Genomic DNA, 18,847 nt, shown 5'->3' with positions numbered 1-18,847 from the left:
TTTCCTGGTTGTTTTCTCTTGCATGGTTATACTCTCTCTCTCTCTCTCTCTCTGTGTGCGCGTGTGCAAATCAACTGACTGCTTGGAAAGAGAGTTCGGCTGAATGGACTGGATCTGGATATTTGCTTCGAATGACAAGAAAGTATTTATTTTGAATTATGATGCCGTTCGACATGATTTAGTTCTCACCATTGGAAGCATCATCATATAGAACTATAGCAGAGTGCTTGAGCTTTTGAATATGAGCTTTTGCTATTGGCTTTTAATTTGATCGATATCTGAAAGACAGTTGTTATAAAAGGATTTTACCTTCTTGACACTAAAATGACATCACAGTACTGACTAAACTTTATCTTGACTGATCTGTATGAAGAATGAAGATTAGCCATGGCAGCGAGCAAGCATAGTCTCCCAAACATTGAAAAATGCCTTGGTTCTCACTTCTCAGTGCTATGAAACTGGTTGTTTAGATGCATGGAAATAGGAGATTGTGTGATGAATATTTGTTTGAAAATGTCTTGAAAATATTTGTTTTCTTTGTAACCTGAAAATAAGGAACATGTCCACTTGTTTTTGGTATTTCAATCTGTTCTTGAAGTAGGGTTCTATGATGATGGGCAAATGTTCAATGAGGTATGGTGGAGGAGAAAGAAAGAAAAGGAAGGGAGCAGCATGGAATTTCGTAGAAGATGATAGTGGCCCTTAGTGTCGAGCAAGCATGACAATCATTTTATGGCAATTCAATCATATTCTTCCCCCTCCATAAATGCCAAGTTATTTTGGACATATAAAACATAAATTAATCTATGCAATCAATCACTGCGTGTGTTTGTAGGACGGACTGGTGTGACATGATACTTTAATCTAAACCCATGTTTGTCGGTGCAAATGATGCATGACACATGTGGCATGGAGTGGATTTAACGATACCAGTGAATTGCACTGCTCTGGTTTTATATGTGGATCAAGGCACTGCAGTTCACTGACCGTTAGATCCACTTCCCAGCCAACATGGCGTGCATCATATGGTACTTGCATTTGCAGGTATCAGTTAAGTAATCTGAGCGAATAAAAAAGTGTAAGCTTTTATGACAAGAAAGCAATCTTTCTAAGGTGAGCATAGTTTTTGCTTACTTCATCGGCTGCATTTCAAACTTGACGTTGGTGGATTGCTGTTCCCTTCTGGACATCTTTTAGTCCTGGAAGATCTGTCTGTTTTCATAGTTGACATTCTGGATTTTCAGATAAATATCCTTTCGAAGTTTTCTGATTTGCCAATTGTTGGATCCAGTTTGTGCATCGGAGTTATACTCACTGAATTCAACAATTTTGATAGTGATTTTTAGGTCCCTTTTTTCACTTACCTTGCAGGTCCAACGATGATAATTTGTATACATGTAATATAATACTACCATGGGAGTTGAAATTTTCTTCAACGAAAAAAAGAGCTTCATTGGTTTACTTTTCTTGCAAATAAGTAACTCAATGCTGACCTTGGTCGTACCATATATACTGGAATGTTCAATATTTTCTAAATCTTAATTTTCTAAATGATTTGATATGTTTTGCTATGCTGCTGTTAGTTACTGAACAAAGACAGGTCTCTTTCGAGTGGTTAAAACTTCGCGGCATAAGTTTTTTTTTTTTTTGGTTTAATGTTTATTAAGTTTTAAGTTTTCCTGCAGGATTCCAAATTGTTAGAAGCTTTAGTGGAAAATCGTAAAAAGGTCAGTGGCATATGTAGGTGCCTTTCTTCTTAAGGATGACCCAGAGACTGATCCTAGTATTGTATCTGGGTCAGATTCAGCGAAAAGCATTAATGACCTTAAAGGAAAAGATTTATTCAAGCGTCTTCATGAAGTTGGTACTTTGGCTCAGGTATCATCTTTTCTGCCAAGGGTTTGGGAATTAATGACATTTAGTATATAAATTAAGAATATATTAAAAGGCATAGAATCCATTGCTGATACTCTAGCTATCTTGCTGTTGTCAATGTAGATAACCAGCATCCAAGGGGATCAAGTAGTGCTCGTTGGTCACCGGCGTCTGCGGATAACTGAGATGGTAGGTTGGGTTTAATAGTGACGAATTACACTTATTATTTTATTTTTTTCAGTAATACCTACATTCCTGATATTCAATGAAACTTCTAATATTGCAGGTTGACGAGGATCCTTTAACTGTAAAAGTTGATCATCTGAAGGCATGTTATTACTCTTACTCATCTTTCGTCTTTCCAGCCCTATTTATGGTTGATGGATGTCAATGTACTATTACTCTTAACTCACAAGCTGAGTCATCATATTTGGTTCTACCTTAGTGTCTTGTGGGGCTGACTTTTGATTACTGTTCTAGCTGATTTTGATTACCATGTACCACCCAGTGTAACCAATATTCCATGCCTTTTCATTGAAGGACCAATACTGCTAGTCCACTACTGTGTTTAGAAATTGGAAGCAATAGAAAGGAGGTAACTGTGTCTTTCATAAACTGCAAATTTCCTGCATTGCTGCAATTGCTGTATGTGCTGAACTTCCACAGAGGTTTACAAGCATTTTTTTGTATCAAAGCAAAGGCAAAAGACAATTTGCTTTTTGCTGGAGTCATGACTGAGTTATCTTTTCTGACTTGCTTCCACTGTTGTCACACAGTCACATGCCCTGGCATTCATGGAAAATGTTGTCAGTGCAAATGCCTGAACATGTTTTCACAATATCTTTCACCAAAATTTTCACCACCAATGTTTTCTTAGGATGCACTTCACTTTACTGATGATCAAGGACAATATAACTATAAACCTCTCTCTTTTGAACTTATATATTGCCAGGAATTAGATGCGATATGGCCGATGGTTTAGATGCAGATGTGTAAATGAGCTAAGCTTGTGTGAGCAGGGCCTAGCTCATTCTTGGCTTATTTAATTTCAAGTTGCTCACAAATAACTTGTTTAAGAGGTGCAGTGAGAGCCTAAGATCTCTCAAGTGTGCAACACACACTCGCACTCACTTTAAACTTACTACTGTTATATCTCAAGGTTATAGTTGAAATACATTGTTTTATGCAAACTATATTAGCCTCTAGTAATTATAATATAAATATATGTTTCTAAATAGTAACTAAGATAACATGTAATGTGTATTAATTATCTATGTATTCCTGTATCGAGTTTAATCGCGTGGAGCTCAAGCAAGCCAGGTCCTAGCCCTAGCTCGCTCATTTACTAATGGAGTGAGCCAAAAGCTGGCTAAATACAAGCTGCTTAGGAACAGCTTGCTTGTTTGACAGCCCTATTTAGATGGAGGTTGAAGTATCCGAAGAAACGTTTGTTGAAGTTATATGTGCTGTATTAATTTACTAACCTGAGTATGTGATCAATGTTGCCTGTCATTGTTTATGGTGGACTTATTATTTGTTAAGAGTACAATTCATATTTTTCTAGAAAGTTTGCTTGAATTTTTGGCTCAATAACAATAGCTATTATTTTTTGCAGGAAAAGCCTTACAATAAGGATGACGATGTTATAAAAGCAACCTCATTTGAAGTCATAGCAACATTAAGAGACATTCTGAAGACAAATTCCCTTTGGAAAGATCATGTTCAAACATATACACAGGTTACTTTGTCTATTTCTTAAGTTTGTTTTTTTTTTTTAAAAAGTTTTTTGAGAATTGAAAACTTCTCACTTGAAAGAAAAAAAAGGTTTTGAGGGTTGACTACTTCTTAGTTACTTTGTATCTAAATTAATTTTGTCTGTATCCCATCCTTTGAGGAAAAAAGGCTTTGAGAGTTAACACCTTCTTCCTGTTTACTTTATATCTAAATTGCTTAAGTTTGTCTGTAATTCCTCTGTTGAATAGAGAATTGTTTTGAGAGTTACAACTTACAGCATCTTCTGATGTCCTAGTTGCAAGATTGTACTAGTTGAAGTTGTTAACTAGCTCAATTTAATTTGGCCTCCTTTTATAACCCTGCATATTGTCTCTTTTCAAATTTAAAAAGGTCAAAGGACTAATTTTGCCAAATTTAATCTAATTAAAAGTGCACAAATATATGGAAACTTATTTTCATTTTTGAAGTCCGGCTTATGAATAGGTTTTGGTTTGTACTGCCCTTCTTGTCATGTTTTCTATTGAATCATTTTTTCTGCTTTTCTCCTGGAGGTTTTCTTTGGAAGCTTCAAGTTAGGCATTTGTATAAGTAGTTCCTTTAATAGATATCATGTTATGCTTGTAGAATAACATGATTAAATGATGAAAACTGTGTTATAAAATTGTTCCTTTTTTTCGTGAATTTCAGCATATTGGCGATTTCAATTATCCAAGACTAGCAGATTTTGGGGCTGCTATCTCCGGGGCCAACAAGTTGCTTTGCCAACAAGTGCTTGAAGAACTCGATGTAAGAAGCATGCATGCTTTTGATCCAAACATTTTCAGTCAAGCTGCAAAGATTTTTTTAATTCTTATGTTGTTCAGTTTTACTTATTAAAAAAATGACTTGCCTTCTCTCTCACTCTTGCTCCCTCGCACTCTCCCCCTCTATCTTTGTGTGTTTGTGTTTGGACAATTGGGTTGCATGTGTGCTAACAGTTGGGTGTTAATCTATGTCATGTTCCCTTCCAATTTGAAAATTAATGTTAAATCATATCACACTGTTTTTCATTAACATTATGAATATAAAATATCAATCATGTCTTATGCAACTTGGCATATTCACCTTAAGTTGCAGTGGCATGAATGAGCTGTTCCAAAATTAGTAAAGAATGATATAGCTTAGCATGTCACAATGTTTTCCATTATCATCTTAAGAATTGAAATGCATTGCGTGTCAGAACCACAGATCAGGATTTTGAACCGCTATGCTTGCAGAAATATAAAGGAATGGCTAATCAGGCTGGTTTTTGACTGCCTTAAGGTGTACCAGTGGCCATCTGTATAACCCATAATGTTGCAAGTATTAGCATGGTCCATCTAAGCTTCAGGTTGTCTGGTGAATAATTTTGATTCTGCACCTTAAAGACCTAATTCCATACAGACTTCAATTATAGGCTTCATATTTTCTTTTGTTGGTGGGTGGATGCATGCAATTTACTATTGATCTCTGCCATCATCATGGTTGACTGTTTATTTTTTCGATAAAATGTTAACTTCGTATAATTTGCCTGCCAGGTCTATGAGCGGTTAAAACTAACTCTAGAATTAGTAAAGAAAGAGATGGAGATCAGTAAGATACAGGTAATTTAGCCATATATTTTCTATTATTTCATTCCCATTTATGTATTCTCTATATTTGAGTACTAACTAGGACTTTTGTGTTATCTTTACTAAATTTTGTTTCAGGAGTCAATAGCAAAAGCAATTGAGGAGAAAATAAGTGGAGACCAGCGACGTTATTTGTTGAACGAGCAACTTAAAGCAATTAAAAAGGTATTTTTTTTATTCTTATTAGTTCTGTTTTTGGATAAATAAAAGAAAATGATGGTGAATATAACAAAAATGAACTTGTGTCTTTAATCTTGTCCAAGATAGACAAGGCCTAAACTTCTATCCCCCCTTCATTACTTTAACAATAACTGGAGTATTATCATCATGTTATATCACTGGGAAGTGGGAACTTTGATACTTTTTTCATTGCTTGTTAAGTTGATTTCATTGACCTTCATCAGAACTTTAGACATGAAGAATTCACTTTTTTACTTTGATCCAGGAGCTGGGTTTGGAGACAGATGACAAATCAGCATTGACTGGTTAGTTCTGGATGTACTTTTCTTTAGCGGGATATCTCATTGAATATATGGAGGATATTTATGTTTATATAAGTATTTAAGACAAGGTGATTTTGTATTCTTTTTCTTTGCTGCAGCAAAGTTCAGGGAAAGACTTGAACCAAAAAACAAGCAGTGTCCTCCTCATGTCTTGCAAGTAATAGAAGAAGAGCTTAACAAGCTTCAGCTGCTGGAAGCTAGTTCTAGCGAGTTCAATGTGACTCGTAATTATCTTGATTGGCTTACTGCATTACCTTGGGGAAACTACAGGTACTGTATTTAAACATCCGATTTGAATCATTTTAGAGAAATTCATTAGACTGCTAATGAATTGAGCTTAATCTTCATGGTTTTCAATCACTGCAGTGATGAAAACTTCGACATCCAACATGCACAAAAAATTTTAGATGAAGATCATTATGGTTTATCTGATGTTAAAGAGAGAATATTAGAATTTATAGCTGTTGGAAAATTAAGGGGGACCTCGCAAGGTTGGTTTACAGCTTTATGTGTACTAGCTTTCTTTTGGTTACCACATTTATTCTTTACCTTTTTGTTTCCTAAATTATTGTCATCTCCTAATTGATTGCTGTGGTTTTTTTCCCAACGTTTTTGCTATGACTGGTGTTTCTGCATCAAACCCCAGCAGCTGGATGACACCTGGTTATCAATTTTTTGATAATACTTGGTCATGGATACACTTGCTAAAACTTTTTGATCAAGATGATGGATATGGATTTAACCTTTATATTACGATTTTCAACTATATCTTCTCACCTGGGCTTTTAATATTGGTCCTGATGTTTCATGAAGTAATTGTTTTATGCACTTCTTTTGAAAGAAAATGTGTTATTATGTCAGAATGCTGGGGCTTATAAGGTTGCCATGTTTTATCCCCATGAGAATGGTGACTTGAATAAATACTTAACTTCTATAGTGAAGGTTCAATATAATTCAGTTCAATTGGAAAACAAGCAAATCTAGGCAAACCACATGTCCACATTTTGTCCTTAACATTATACCTGGTTGCATGTGGTTAGTGTTCTTTTTTCCCTTCTCTGCCCTGTGCAAGAATTCATCTTACGGCACACACTAAGAGATAAAATTTAGCTGTACATGCCTTGTGTGCTTGACTGATAACGTATTAGGACTAATCAATGGTATTCAGTTGGCTGATGTTTGTTTTCTAATTCTACTATTCATACACAACATATCTTAACAAGATCATTATTTTCTGTTTGCAGGCAAAATTATATGTCTCTCTGGGCCTCCTGGAGTTGGTAAAACCAGCGTTGGTCATTCAATGGCACGAGCATTGAATAGAAGGTTTTATAGATTTTCTGTAGGAGGCTTGGCTGATGTAGCTGAAATTAAGGTACAGCGACTAAGTCATTTTGATGTCTACATCTCGGAATCAATATTGATGCTTTAGCTTATAAACAGTGTGGGGTTTTGCCTATCTGAAACTCATTTGTGATCATTATAACCTTTATCCAGGGTCATAGGCGCACCTATGTTGGTGCAATGCCAGGAAAGATGGTGCAATGCCTGAAAAATGTGGGAACAGCTAATCCTCTAGTTCTCATAGATGAGATTGACAAGGTATTAATATGCTTTACATAACCTGTTGTAATTTAGTGATGATTTTGATGCATCAATTTTTGCACTAGTTCGAGTTTACGGGATTAAGCTTCCTCATGATCTTGTGAATTGTGATGACATTTGATGTTTCCAACTTTTCTGGTGATTTATCATGTGACAGTTGGGGAAGGGACATGCTGGTGATCCAGCAAGTGCTTTGTTAGAGCTTCTAGACCCCGAGCAAAACGCGAACTTTCTTGACCATTTTCTTGATGTTCCTATTGACTTATCCAAGGTGAGCCACTGCTGCTGTGAAGAATTCTTGGACTTCACTATTTTAAATTTTCATGTTTATCGGGTCCAAGTATTGATGGTATGTTGATTATATATTTCATATCAATCTAATACCTGTGAGTGGAGTGCAGAAGCTTGTTACATGAGCATGTGATTTATTTGAAGCAAGACTTTGGCAAATCTTACATGGTTGAAGGGACAAATATAATTATGCATCTCATGAACATGTGCTTGAACACTACGGCCCATGTCCGATCCGCATAAATGTTTACATAAAATTGCTCACATTGGACAATGAAATGGATGGGAGTCACAAGAGATATATATCATGAAAATGATGGCATTATTTTTTAAACTAGCTAGTCAATATATATCCATCTTTAATATATCTATAAAGCATGTTATTGTGCAAAAGAGTAAAAAGGTTAGAGCAAACTAACTAGATGCTAGCAATATGATGGAGATAATTTTTGAAAATCATAACGGAACAAACTCTCCCTGATGAGCACTGTTTTTTAACCACTGTTATTTTGGGCATAGATTTTCCAGCAGTCCAATCTTAGTAAATGGAGATAGTTTGAGTAATGTCCTATGTGGCTACAAAGGGATCTAGAACTTCTAAAAGATCATTGTTCAAAATTTAGATTTGTACCTTTTTCCTTGGGAGCCTCCATATAGGCTTACACTCTTTAGTCTATGCATTTCCAGTTTTTGAGGTATTATGGACAAAATATTGTATGTTGGTTATAAAATAGCGGTCTGATATGTTGGTTATTCTCAAGGTCCGCCGTACCGGTACCGGTCGGCGTACCGGTGGCCGGCCGGACCGGTACGGTACCGGTCCGGTCCGGTCCGTACCGGCCGGTACCGGTGGTTTCAAAAACCACAGCGCGCGGCGCTGTGGTTCTAAAAAAAAAAAAATATATTGATATGTTGGTTATTCTCAAGGTCCGGTACGGGCTCCGAACTGGCCGGTACGGGCCCGAACCCGCCGGTACGCACCCATACCGGCCGGTTCGGATAAAAAACCGGGAAATACCGGTTTTTTATCCGTTCCGGTACCGGTCTAGGACCGGACCGGTACGTACCGGCCCGTACCGGCCGGTACGGGCCGGTACGGCATTCCATGGTTATTCTTCTGGTGATAGTCTTGTATAGTTGTATTACTAATCCAAATATTGGTGTCTTCTGGCATTTTTATACCCCCCAAATGTTTGAATTGTATCATCGAGGCTGATTAGCAATAGGATTTTTATTGTATTATGCTATAGTACATTTGTAAGTGATGTTTTATAGCGGCATGTAATCCCAATCTGAACATGCACGAGTGCTTTTTTTCCTAGCTTCTTAATTTAGATAAATATGAACATGCTCATTACTTTATTCCATCAGTGCAAATTTTTGGTTGTCATATTTGACATTCACCTTTTCAATTGTCATGCTTATCTTGTTCTGTTCGGATGCAAATTCTAGCTTACAGGTTCACTAAGCAGTTTGTTTCTTGAATTTTGACATTGTTTATAGAGCAAATGAGAATGCAAAGATGGGTGTTCTGATTCTATTTAAACAGAAAGCATGCTTGACATGTGCTTTTTCTGTAATCACATTTCAGTATAACCTAATAGATTTCTTGTAAAGATCACTTATATCTATCATATGAAAATAGTAGAGAATGATGCTATGGGAAAGAAACGGACCATGCTCTTCTTGATGATAGTTCTGTGTTTATGACCTATGTGGTTCAGAATATAGACCCTTTTTTCTTTTTATTTTTAAGTTGCTCTAGACCCCCCCCTCCGCCACACACACACACACACACACACACACACACACACACACACACACACCAAAAAAAAAAAGGAAAAAAAAATCACCTACCTGTCTGCTTAGTTTCATCAAATTCATGAAATAGTAGTATGGTATGGAAACCAACTTACATATGAGTTGGGCCTAGTGGAATGATATCTAGAATTCATACAGATCTTTCAAAATAAAAATTGATGACACAACTTATAGAATCGGTTGTCATACAGGCTGTTATGTCTTGGACCTCACATGTTATCTTTCAGCAATTTGAAGTACTAATAAATCTTTCAGAGAGAAAAGATGCACATTCTGAATCAGAATATATATAATTTTAAATAACATAGAGATATTAAATAATGAACAGTGTGAAATTGGAATCTGTATATTATTAAACAGGCAGTGATTTTATAGATGTGAAAACTATTTCACAAATGATAATCCCGAGTTCTTGACCTGTGTGGTCAGGAATGTAACTTTTTTTTGGAAATAAGAACTGTACTGGATGCCAAAGAAAAACCCATTGTTGTTTGAAGATAAAAGTTCTGTTTAAGAAGAGTCATACTTATTGGAACAAAGGATGTCTCCCATTTTAAAGGTATGAGTCTTCTTTGCTAGAAGGACTTTAATTTTCTAAAATAGGGTTGTTGACCACAAAGTTGAGCTTGGCACCATGATCGGTAAAATACGCTTCGCATCTATACCATTCATTGTCCAATTTTTACTTTTTTTTTTTTTTTGCAACAGGCAGTTATTTCTTACTGGAACATTTATTAGTTCTTTGAAGTGTTGAAACCTACCCCACAAGATCTGAGCATTAGCTAGCTCATATGATGATCAAATATTTATAATAATTAAACAAATTCTGTCCTCAATTTCTATTCTGGGTAATTTGGATGCTTATACTGAATGATGCTCTTTCAGCGTTTCTATGACGTGTAACACTAGAAAAAGGACTTACAAAGGGGAAAAGAGCTTTTTTTTTTTATATTCAAAAACAATCTGCAAGGTAATATTAGATGCCATTGCCACTGTACCATCTAATGTGTAGTCTTCCATAGCTTGAAAGTCATAAGGGAGGGAAAAAATTCAATGACATGAATCAGTGGAATTTAACAGAATAGCAAGTAGGATTTCTTTTTTGGAAAGTAGGAATTCTTTTTGGAAAGGTCTTTGATTTTTTTATCTTCTAAAATAGAATTAAATTTTCAATCACATAGGTCAGTAGATGCTTGAAATACTTTGAGATCCGATTAGTTTGGTAGATTTGAATTTCTTGTAAAAGATGTCCTGTTCCTTCTCACACCGAAAATTTTAGGTCTGTTTTAAGTCTCCACCTACCCATGACTGCCATCAATGACTACAAGTCCTTTTAGTTACTCCTACTATGCCATCCAGCCCACCAACCCTTTTTTCCCTACCACCTCCCTCCACCTTTTAGCTGGAGAGCTTTCGTGGGGATAGGAGGGGGTGGGGTGGAACAGCAGCCAAAGAGAGTGAGGGGAGTAAATGGCCGTGACTTACAGCAACTGTTGGTAGGAGGTGCCATGGTGGTGTTTGAAGGTTGTGAACAAGTTGGGCAGATTGTGGTAGGATGCATGATCTGGATAAGAGAGAATCTGAAAAAAGATTTTTTTTTTTCTTTTTTTTTTAAAATAACAATTTTATACTAGCAGAAACATATAATTGACAATTCGTATGGAATTTATGCTACATAAATTTGTGGCGAGAAGCCTAATCAGTTTATATAAATATAAACATAAATATAAGAGAGAGAGAGAGAGAGAGAGAGTTGAAATAGACATTATGCATGTAAGGCATTTATAAGTTCAAAGCTTTTGAACTTTTGCAAATGGCACAGATCTATAAGTCGGTGAGACAATAAGTATCTTTCGTACCCCTATGGTGCTTATATATATATATATATGTCGTATTGTGCTGATGCTTGGACCAGTGTGAAAAGATATGTTACTGCAATGCAGAATGAGATATACCATCTAGATTACTGATTATTTTTCAGCAGTCAAGTAAGAACTTTGGCTCTACCATGTAGCATCTTTACTCACAGTGTGCGCTTTGCACACATTATTTGTAATGACCACATATTGAATATGTATTAAAATATTAAAGAAATCCATTCCATATGCCAATGCGCACTAGTATTTACTAGACTGACCGTGGGTCAAATAGAACTACCATCTGGTGAATAAAATCATCCATGTGTTCCGGCAGTGGACTTGTATAAGATCTACTGTATAGCATGTATATGATACATCTAAGCCATAACATATATGGTTGTCCCTACTGCCAACATCCAGGAACAGAAATTTAAATTGCAATTTGTTCATCACCTCTAAAAGCATGGGTATCTAAATTCAATTGGTTAGAGATTTTTCACCCTAACATTAGACTCAAGCCAAATGCTACTTTGATTACTAATTTACTATCCATGTTGTGATAATTTGATACATAATTAACATCGAAAATCATTTGATTTACTTACTTTAAGTGCTTATGCTATTGATGATCTATTTGAGTTTCAACTTCAATGTCTCATCACGTGCTTTCCACAAGGGTGTATGTGTGTTGCATTTGGCATGGGAGTATCACGGGCACATGCACGTGCACACATGCATACCCATGCATACATGAAAATCTAATTGTCATTTCAGTTATTTCCAGAATATCTTCTGTCACTTCTCTCCATGTCCTAATGTTGCAATTTTATTTGCATTCAGATATCTTAGCTAAGTTTAGTTGTGAATGTATTTACAGAATTACTCTTCCATTAGAATATCTTCTGACACCATTTTGCTTATTAATTTAGGTTCTGTTTGTTTGCACAGCAAACGTAGTTGAGATGATACCAAACCCTCTTTTGGACAGAATGGAGGTCATTGCTCTTGCTGGTTATATCACTGATGAAAAGATGCATATTGCAAGGGACTATTTGGAAAAGACTACTCGTGAAGCTTGTGGTATCAAATCTGAACAAGTATGATTAATACTGCACTCGTATTGTTAACTATATGTCCCCCTGAAAAGTTGCTGGAAGTGGTCCGTTTTCTTTCAATTTATCTGAAATTGGCATATTGTATTTGATATCATGTCAAGAAATATCCCACTCAAAACAGATTATATATATGTTTTTTGTGTGCATGATAAAAAGAGAAATCTGTGCCTTTGGTTATGCCTATTTTTTTCAAGTTTGCCATTAGATTTTCTAACCAAATCTCATCAAAAACATTCTTTTATAATTGTAGAATATTGTAATTCATGAGAACAAGCAGCCTCTTTGATTCCATGAAAATCCCATCCTCCCAAAGAATCATAATATGTTTTCCATCTCACATTCCATTACAGTCAAAATAAGATTAGAGACTGAACTTGTTCCGATCTTCTCCATATATGAAGGAGGAGCAGAGCTGTCAAAAGACTAGAAAAACAAAATGCTTGTTCTAAAATGGTTAGTCAGTCTGATTTCGGTTTTCGTATCAAGGACTTCTCTCTCTACCCCTCCCCTCCGCCCTCCTGTCCTCCTGCCCCCCTCCTCTCCCCCTGCCCCCCTCCAATCATCTTCACCAGTCCAATCTCTCCTTCTCTATTCTTAAGAAACCTTTTCTATTAGAACACCCTTTTCACTTAATTTTCATGAATAAAGAGAAAATGATAGATACTTTGACCTCTCCATCTCTTTCCTAGATCTTATGGTCTTATGTTTCACATATGAAATATCTCATTATATCTCTCATCAGAGCATAGAAAGAGAATTGCATGAGAATATGGAAGGTATAGTTAGGAAAGTTTTTATTTCTCATGACTGTTTGGATTTTAGATTTTACTGATTTTTTCTATTTTAAATTGATAAATAGAATTTATATTATCATTCAACACATTTCTTTCTTTTTTTATTATTTTTATACTGGGCATGCATCGCATGTTCCTGTAGACAAGTGTTTGTGAGTGTCTGTGTATTGGAAGATCATTGTCAGAGAGAGTAGAGCTACATTCTTCATGGTAGGATCAAGGCTTTCAATTTTGCTGGTGCAAAATATTTGATGGAACAAAGAAAGTTTATCATTCTATTGATAATGCTGCAAGGTTTTGATATGTTTGTGTTACTGTCATAGCATTGCATTACTTGATTTGATATACTCAATTTTCTTTTTCCAACCTGTTAGCTACTGAATGGACCTGTTCAAGCTTTCAATGGTTCTGAAGTCATAACAATGATTCTAAATGAATGATTCCATAGCCTAGGAGTGGTGCCCTCCAGCTCCCACTAACCCCCACCCCAAACACCCCCTCCCCCCCCCCCTTCTCTTCCTTCTGAGGGGAAAGAAGAAAACCTTTAAAAGAAAGAGAACATTCTCATTCTTCTTTTGTTTCTGGTCATATAATTTACTCTCTTCGAGACACATCATCTGCATAAGCAATATTTTTTTCAACTCATAAATGGATTCTGATCATTGCAATAGATACTAGGGATCAGGATTTCATCACGATTTATCGAAATATATTTTTAAATAAAATATTCTAGATTAGTAAATCTCCTGAGATGTTATCTGCTACATGGTAAGAGAATTATAGCAGTTTGACAGATCAATTACAATATGAGACAGATAAACACTACGAGCATATCAGTGCCTTTGAATTATCATGAGCTGAAAAATATTGTAGAATTCCTGATTACATGAATTTGTGCCCTGTTGTATTTTCATCTTAGTATTTGATTTGGTGGATTTTTAGCTTTGTACATGCTGACCCCATTTAGATGGGAGAAGATGATTTGGTTATGGTAGAAATCTTGTCCAAGGGAATTATTCACTTGAGAAATTCTTTAAATACCAATTATTTTCTACATATTTAGGATTTCAAATTATTAATCCGTAAACTTTTAAGGATCATTAGCTGATTAATAAAAATAACTCGAGAATAAAAACATAAAAAGTAGTCTATAGCTCCCATGCAAAAATTATTCTATTCATAGTTTTTTGTCTTGGGGTTAAGCAGGTACCTGGTCTTAGGAAAATTAATTTCAGAAGATGCTACAAGGAGTTGGTCCAGTTGGTTGGTAGCACTTGATATGGCCAATGTTCTAACTTGGTTGTGTCGAATGACACACTTCACAGGCCACTCAAAAGATTGTTATTCATGAACTAGAGTACCTTTACGAAAATTAAAAGTTATAACTGTGATTCAATATTAAATCGTTAGCTTTTGCCATCTGGAGATCATGGTGGAAAGCTCAAGCCGTCGCCTTATCTCACCATTTGTCTTTATATATTATATTAGAAAGGCGACTGAACATTGCTTCACTGTAAGGAAGATTAGTGTCTGAATCATTCAGCATGAATGTGCTTTTCTAGGATTAACCTGATGTAATTGGATCATCAGTTAGAACATATATTTAGTAATAGTGAACATGGATTAGTGGTGGCTGAGTGTCTCGTGCTACTGATAGAATGTTTTACAGACATATTTAACCATGTATACATGATCTATGCTATATTGGTTTATATTCTGTTAACATTTCTGATCAATGTATCCAGGTTGAAGTGACTGATGCAGCTCTTCTTGCTCTGATAGAAAATTATTGCCGAGAGGCAGGTGTTCGGAATCTTCAAAAGCAAATTGAGAAGATATACCGCAAGGTTTGTGACACAGTTGTTAGAACTTCAGAAAAGAAGTATCAGTTTTTAAATCTAAATATTCGTAATTTTATTATTTATTTTCAAAGTAATTGTTTTGCTAGCAAATCCCAACCATAACTGTTGAGCATTGGGTTGCCTCTGATGACGAGCCACAATGTTATCGGTATGCTTTCTTCAGAAAAATTAGTAATGACTTTGAACTTCAAACGGCACCGTATACAATCTGAAATGCATCATGAGAACACAAGATGCTTGTTACTAGGTGATATTTTGATTTAGTTCTGGTTTGAATGCGTGCATGAACATAACAAGCTAGTTATGATGTTTTGACCAAAGTGTCTAGCTGGTTGTCCCTATCAATGAAAAACCCAATTGCCTCGATTTTTTGTAACTAGTTTGCATATTGCTTATGCAAGACATTTGGGTATTTGGGTCATCTCACAAATAGGTATACTTGTCGGATGTGCTAGTTGGAGAATTATGGGAAGGATTAAAGAAACAATTAGAAATGTTAAATTATTGACCTGCTAGTTTTGGCTTTCTGAAATTTTTATTTTAACAGGATATTTGAATTGGTGGTTTTTTACTTGTAGCTTTCCAAATTGTTTATGTTTTTCTATTAAACAAATGTTTTCCTTTACAAATTATTGCTTCAATTAATGCATCTTCTGGTGTAGTTGTACTTAATTGAAGTTTATTTTGTCATAGGCTTTACACCCCTTTGAGAGATGTTGGAAGTCAATATTTCTGTAATCAAAAGCTTTTCTGTGAAAGTCTCCCCTTTTAGCAGTGATTAATCTGAATGTTTTCTGGCCATTAAATATGCAGAAGCACTAGTTTCATAAGCATACATGCATTTCTATTACTATCATCTATGAATTCTCAGTCATTCCCTTCATTTGCATTTTTATGACCATTGATGTATATTAGATATTTAAATTTGCATCTTTTCCTATCAATGAAATAAATATTTTGATTTCAGAAAACCTTGAATATTTTTCCTATTCATGACCGATTTTATTCTTATGCTTTAATATAGATAGCTCTGCAACTTGTCCGTCAAGGGGTGACAAATGAGCAATCTCTAAAAGTCAGCCTTCAGCAAGGAGCCAAACAGCTTAGAGAGAAATCTACTGAAGAGCCTACTCAAATTGCAGATGATGGTCCAGGGGGGAAGAAACTGGAGGATGGGAACTCACACGAAAGGGCTACAACAACTACCTTAACAGAATCTGAACAAGCAATTGAAGTCTCGTTACATGAACAGCCTAATGGAACTGCCACAGAAGAATCAGAAGCAACTTCTCATGAGCATCTTGTTGAACAGTTGGAGGCTGACAAAGTGCAGCCAACTCTCTTATCATCAGACGGTATTGCAACAACAGACCAACCCGTTGATTCAAAGGTATTCTGAGAAGCTAAGTGACTAAAACATGCATTTTATTGTAGTGTAAGAATTGGTTTAACATTGACACCTACTAGTGATTTTTCTTACAAGTCCTATGTGTAAACTTTTTTTTTTCACATTAGTGGAAGGATCAGTCAGACGATAGAAATTACTTTAATGTAGTATGCATATATGTTAACATATGCATATTTATGCACCGTATATTCATTGTGTCATGTATTAATTGATTGATTTCTCTATTTACAGGTCAATATAAAAACAAGTGATGTAAAGGATGTGAAAGTTGATAATGTGATTGAAAAGGTCATAGTTGATGTCTCAAACCTGGCTGATTTTGTGGGCAAACCAGTATTCCATGCCGAACGTATATATGATCAGACTCCAGTAGGAGTTGTCATGGGTCTTGCTTGGACTGCAATGGGTGGTTCAACATTGTATGTTGAGACCGCCCTAGTGGAGCAAGGAGAAGGGAAAGGTGCACTTCTATTGACGGGTCAGCTCGGAGACGTCATGAAGGAGAGTGCGCAAATAGCTCATACCGTAGCCAGAGCAATATTGCTTCAGAAAGAACCAGACAATCCATTTTTTGCAGACTCCAAGCTCCATTTGCATGTGCCGGCTGGTGCTACCCCCAAGGATGGACCAAGTGCAGGGTGCACCATGATAACCTCAATGTTGTCTCTTGCCATGAAAAAGCATGTTAAAAAAGAACTTGCAATGACTGGTGAAGTAACATTGACAGGACGGATTCTCCCAATTGGTGGGGTATGTTATCTCTGTGACATAATCTTTATTCATCATTGTGACCGACCATAATAATCGAAAGTTCATAGTTTTTTGTTTTCATGATTGTTTTAAGACTTAATGTTTCTTATTCTTGTTTTGGTTTCCAACCACGGGATGTGCGACATACTCTCTGTCTTTCAATTCATTATATTTGTCCATTTGATCTTTATATGCTATATGATTTACCATCCATTGTAGAAATACCTGAATCTAGGAGTTTATATGCATGTGGTCATAGCCTGAATTTTTGAGTTGGAAACTGCAAAGCTTGACATTTTTACTAAATTTGCAAACTTCCTATATTTGATAAAAATCATTCTGAAGTCTTATTTTGAAAAATAACACCAGAAATCACCATTATTTAGTATTATTACTGCTCTGTGACTTTGTTTTTTTCTGTTAGTTTTTAAAAGTTTCATTCCTACCAAACAGGTAAAGGAGAAGATAATTGCTGCAAGAAGAAGTGAGGTGAAGACTATCATATTCCCATCAGCTAACAGAAGGGATTTTGATGAGCTTGCTGCCAATGTGAAGGAAGGCCTTGAAGTTCACTTCGTAGATGATTATAACCAAATATTTGAGCTGGCTTTTGGAAGCAACTCTAAGCCACAAATCTAAGTCTCTGATCCACCTGTATTGGGTCTTCACATGTTATAGTTTTCTTGACGACTGCAAGAAATTCCATGGTAGTTCTTCATGATGCAGCCACCATGGACCAATTCCAAAGAGAGTTAGCCTTTTATTGAGGTCATGGACAATTCCTAACGGGCTTCCTAGAGCATCCATGATTTGAATGCTTGCATGTACTGATGCCTGAAGATTGTTTATTAATTATGTCTTACAACCATTGCGAAAAAAACCATAGCACGGCTGTATTTTTTGTGATCTTTTCTGGAGGTGGATGGTGGTCAAGATATAAATACATTATTTCGGCATTTTTGTTTTTATCAATACTCAAATGTAAACTACTCTCAAAACCTAAATTTTTTATTCATTCAAATGTATGATGATAGCTGATTATTAATTTGATCATGTTTGCTGGATTGGTTTCAACTTTCAACTCCTTGTGTTTTTCTCCTTTGATGGATGTGGCTGGAAAAAAATTTAATTGTTGCCGATATTTGCATTTTAGCAGTCATTTCCTTCCAATTAGGGCATTCATTCTTTAGATACTAAAATTTGTACGAATTGGTACTTCTTTCATCTATTTTATCCATTGTTGGTGATAATCTTGGCATCGATTCTTCTAATTTAATCATGATATTGTAGCAAGGGGTGTTCTACTAGTACTTCTTTATAAATGAAATATGCAAGATGATGACTCAAAATGCAATGCAGCTGCTAGTGATTTTTAGCCTCAAATGATGTCATTTCAAATCTAATTCAATCCATTCTCCCAATGTGATTCACATGCTGACCTCAACTCGCATGATTGATGATATCGCAAAATACCTATCAAAGATTATGAATGAGATATCTCGCCGGCTTCGCCGGTCAACGATCCACCATGACAAGAGGCTATTGGACCATAGTTGCTCTTCAGATTGAAATTGGCAGAAA

At 35.8% G+C, this 18,847-nt stretch overlaps 1 pseudogene across 1 annotated transcript; it reads left to right on the top strand.

Moving 5' to 3' along the window:
• Positions 1-1,011: 1,011 nt before the first annotated feature.
• LOC148699654 (lon protease homolog, mitochondrial-like) lies at positions 1,012-18,340 on the top strand (annotated as a pseudogene). The gene is made up of 20 exons (XR_016398827.1): positions 1,012-1,044; positions 1,245-1,335; positions 1,675-1,878; positions 1,999-2,064; positions 2,162-2,203; positions 3,491-3,613; positions 4,297-4,395; positions 5,166-5,231; positions 5,337-5,423; positions 5,704-5,743; positions 5,860-6,031; positions 6,128-6,252; positions 7,006-7,136; positions 7,259-7,363; positions 7,524-7,637; positions 12,267-12,434; positions 14,992-15,093; positions 16,133-16,498; positions 16,748-17,266; positions 17,720-18,340. The product of XR_016398827.1 is annotated as a lon protease homolog, mitochondrial-like (transcript).
• The last annotated feature ends 507 nt before the right edge of the window (positions 18,341-18,847 follow it).

This window comes from Phoenix dactylifera, chromosome 17 (assembly GCF_051530095.1).
Source record: "Phoenix dactylifera cultivar Ajwa chromosome 17, Ajwa_hap1_PhDact_Kaust_v1.1, whole genome shotgun sequence".
In the NCBI taxonomy this organism is placed as follows: domain Eukaryota; kingdom Viridiplantae; phylum Streptophyta; class Magnoliopsida; order Arecales; family Arecaceae; genus Phoenix; species Phoenix dactylifera.
Note: the sequence above shows the minus strand (reverse complement) of the source record. Positions and strands in the feature narration are given on the sequence as shown.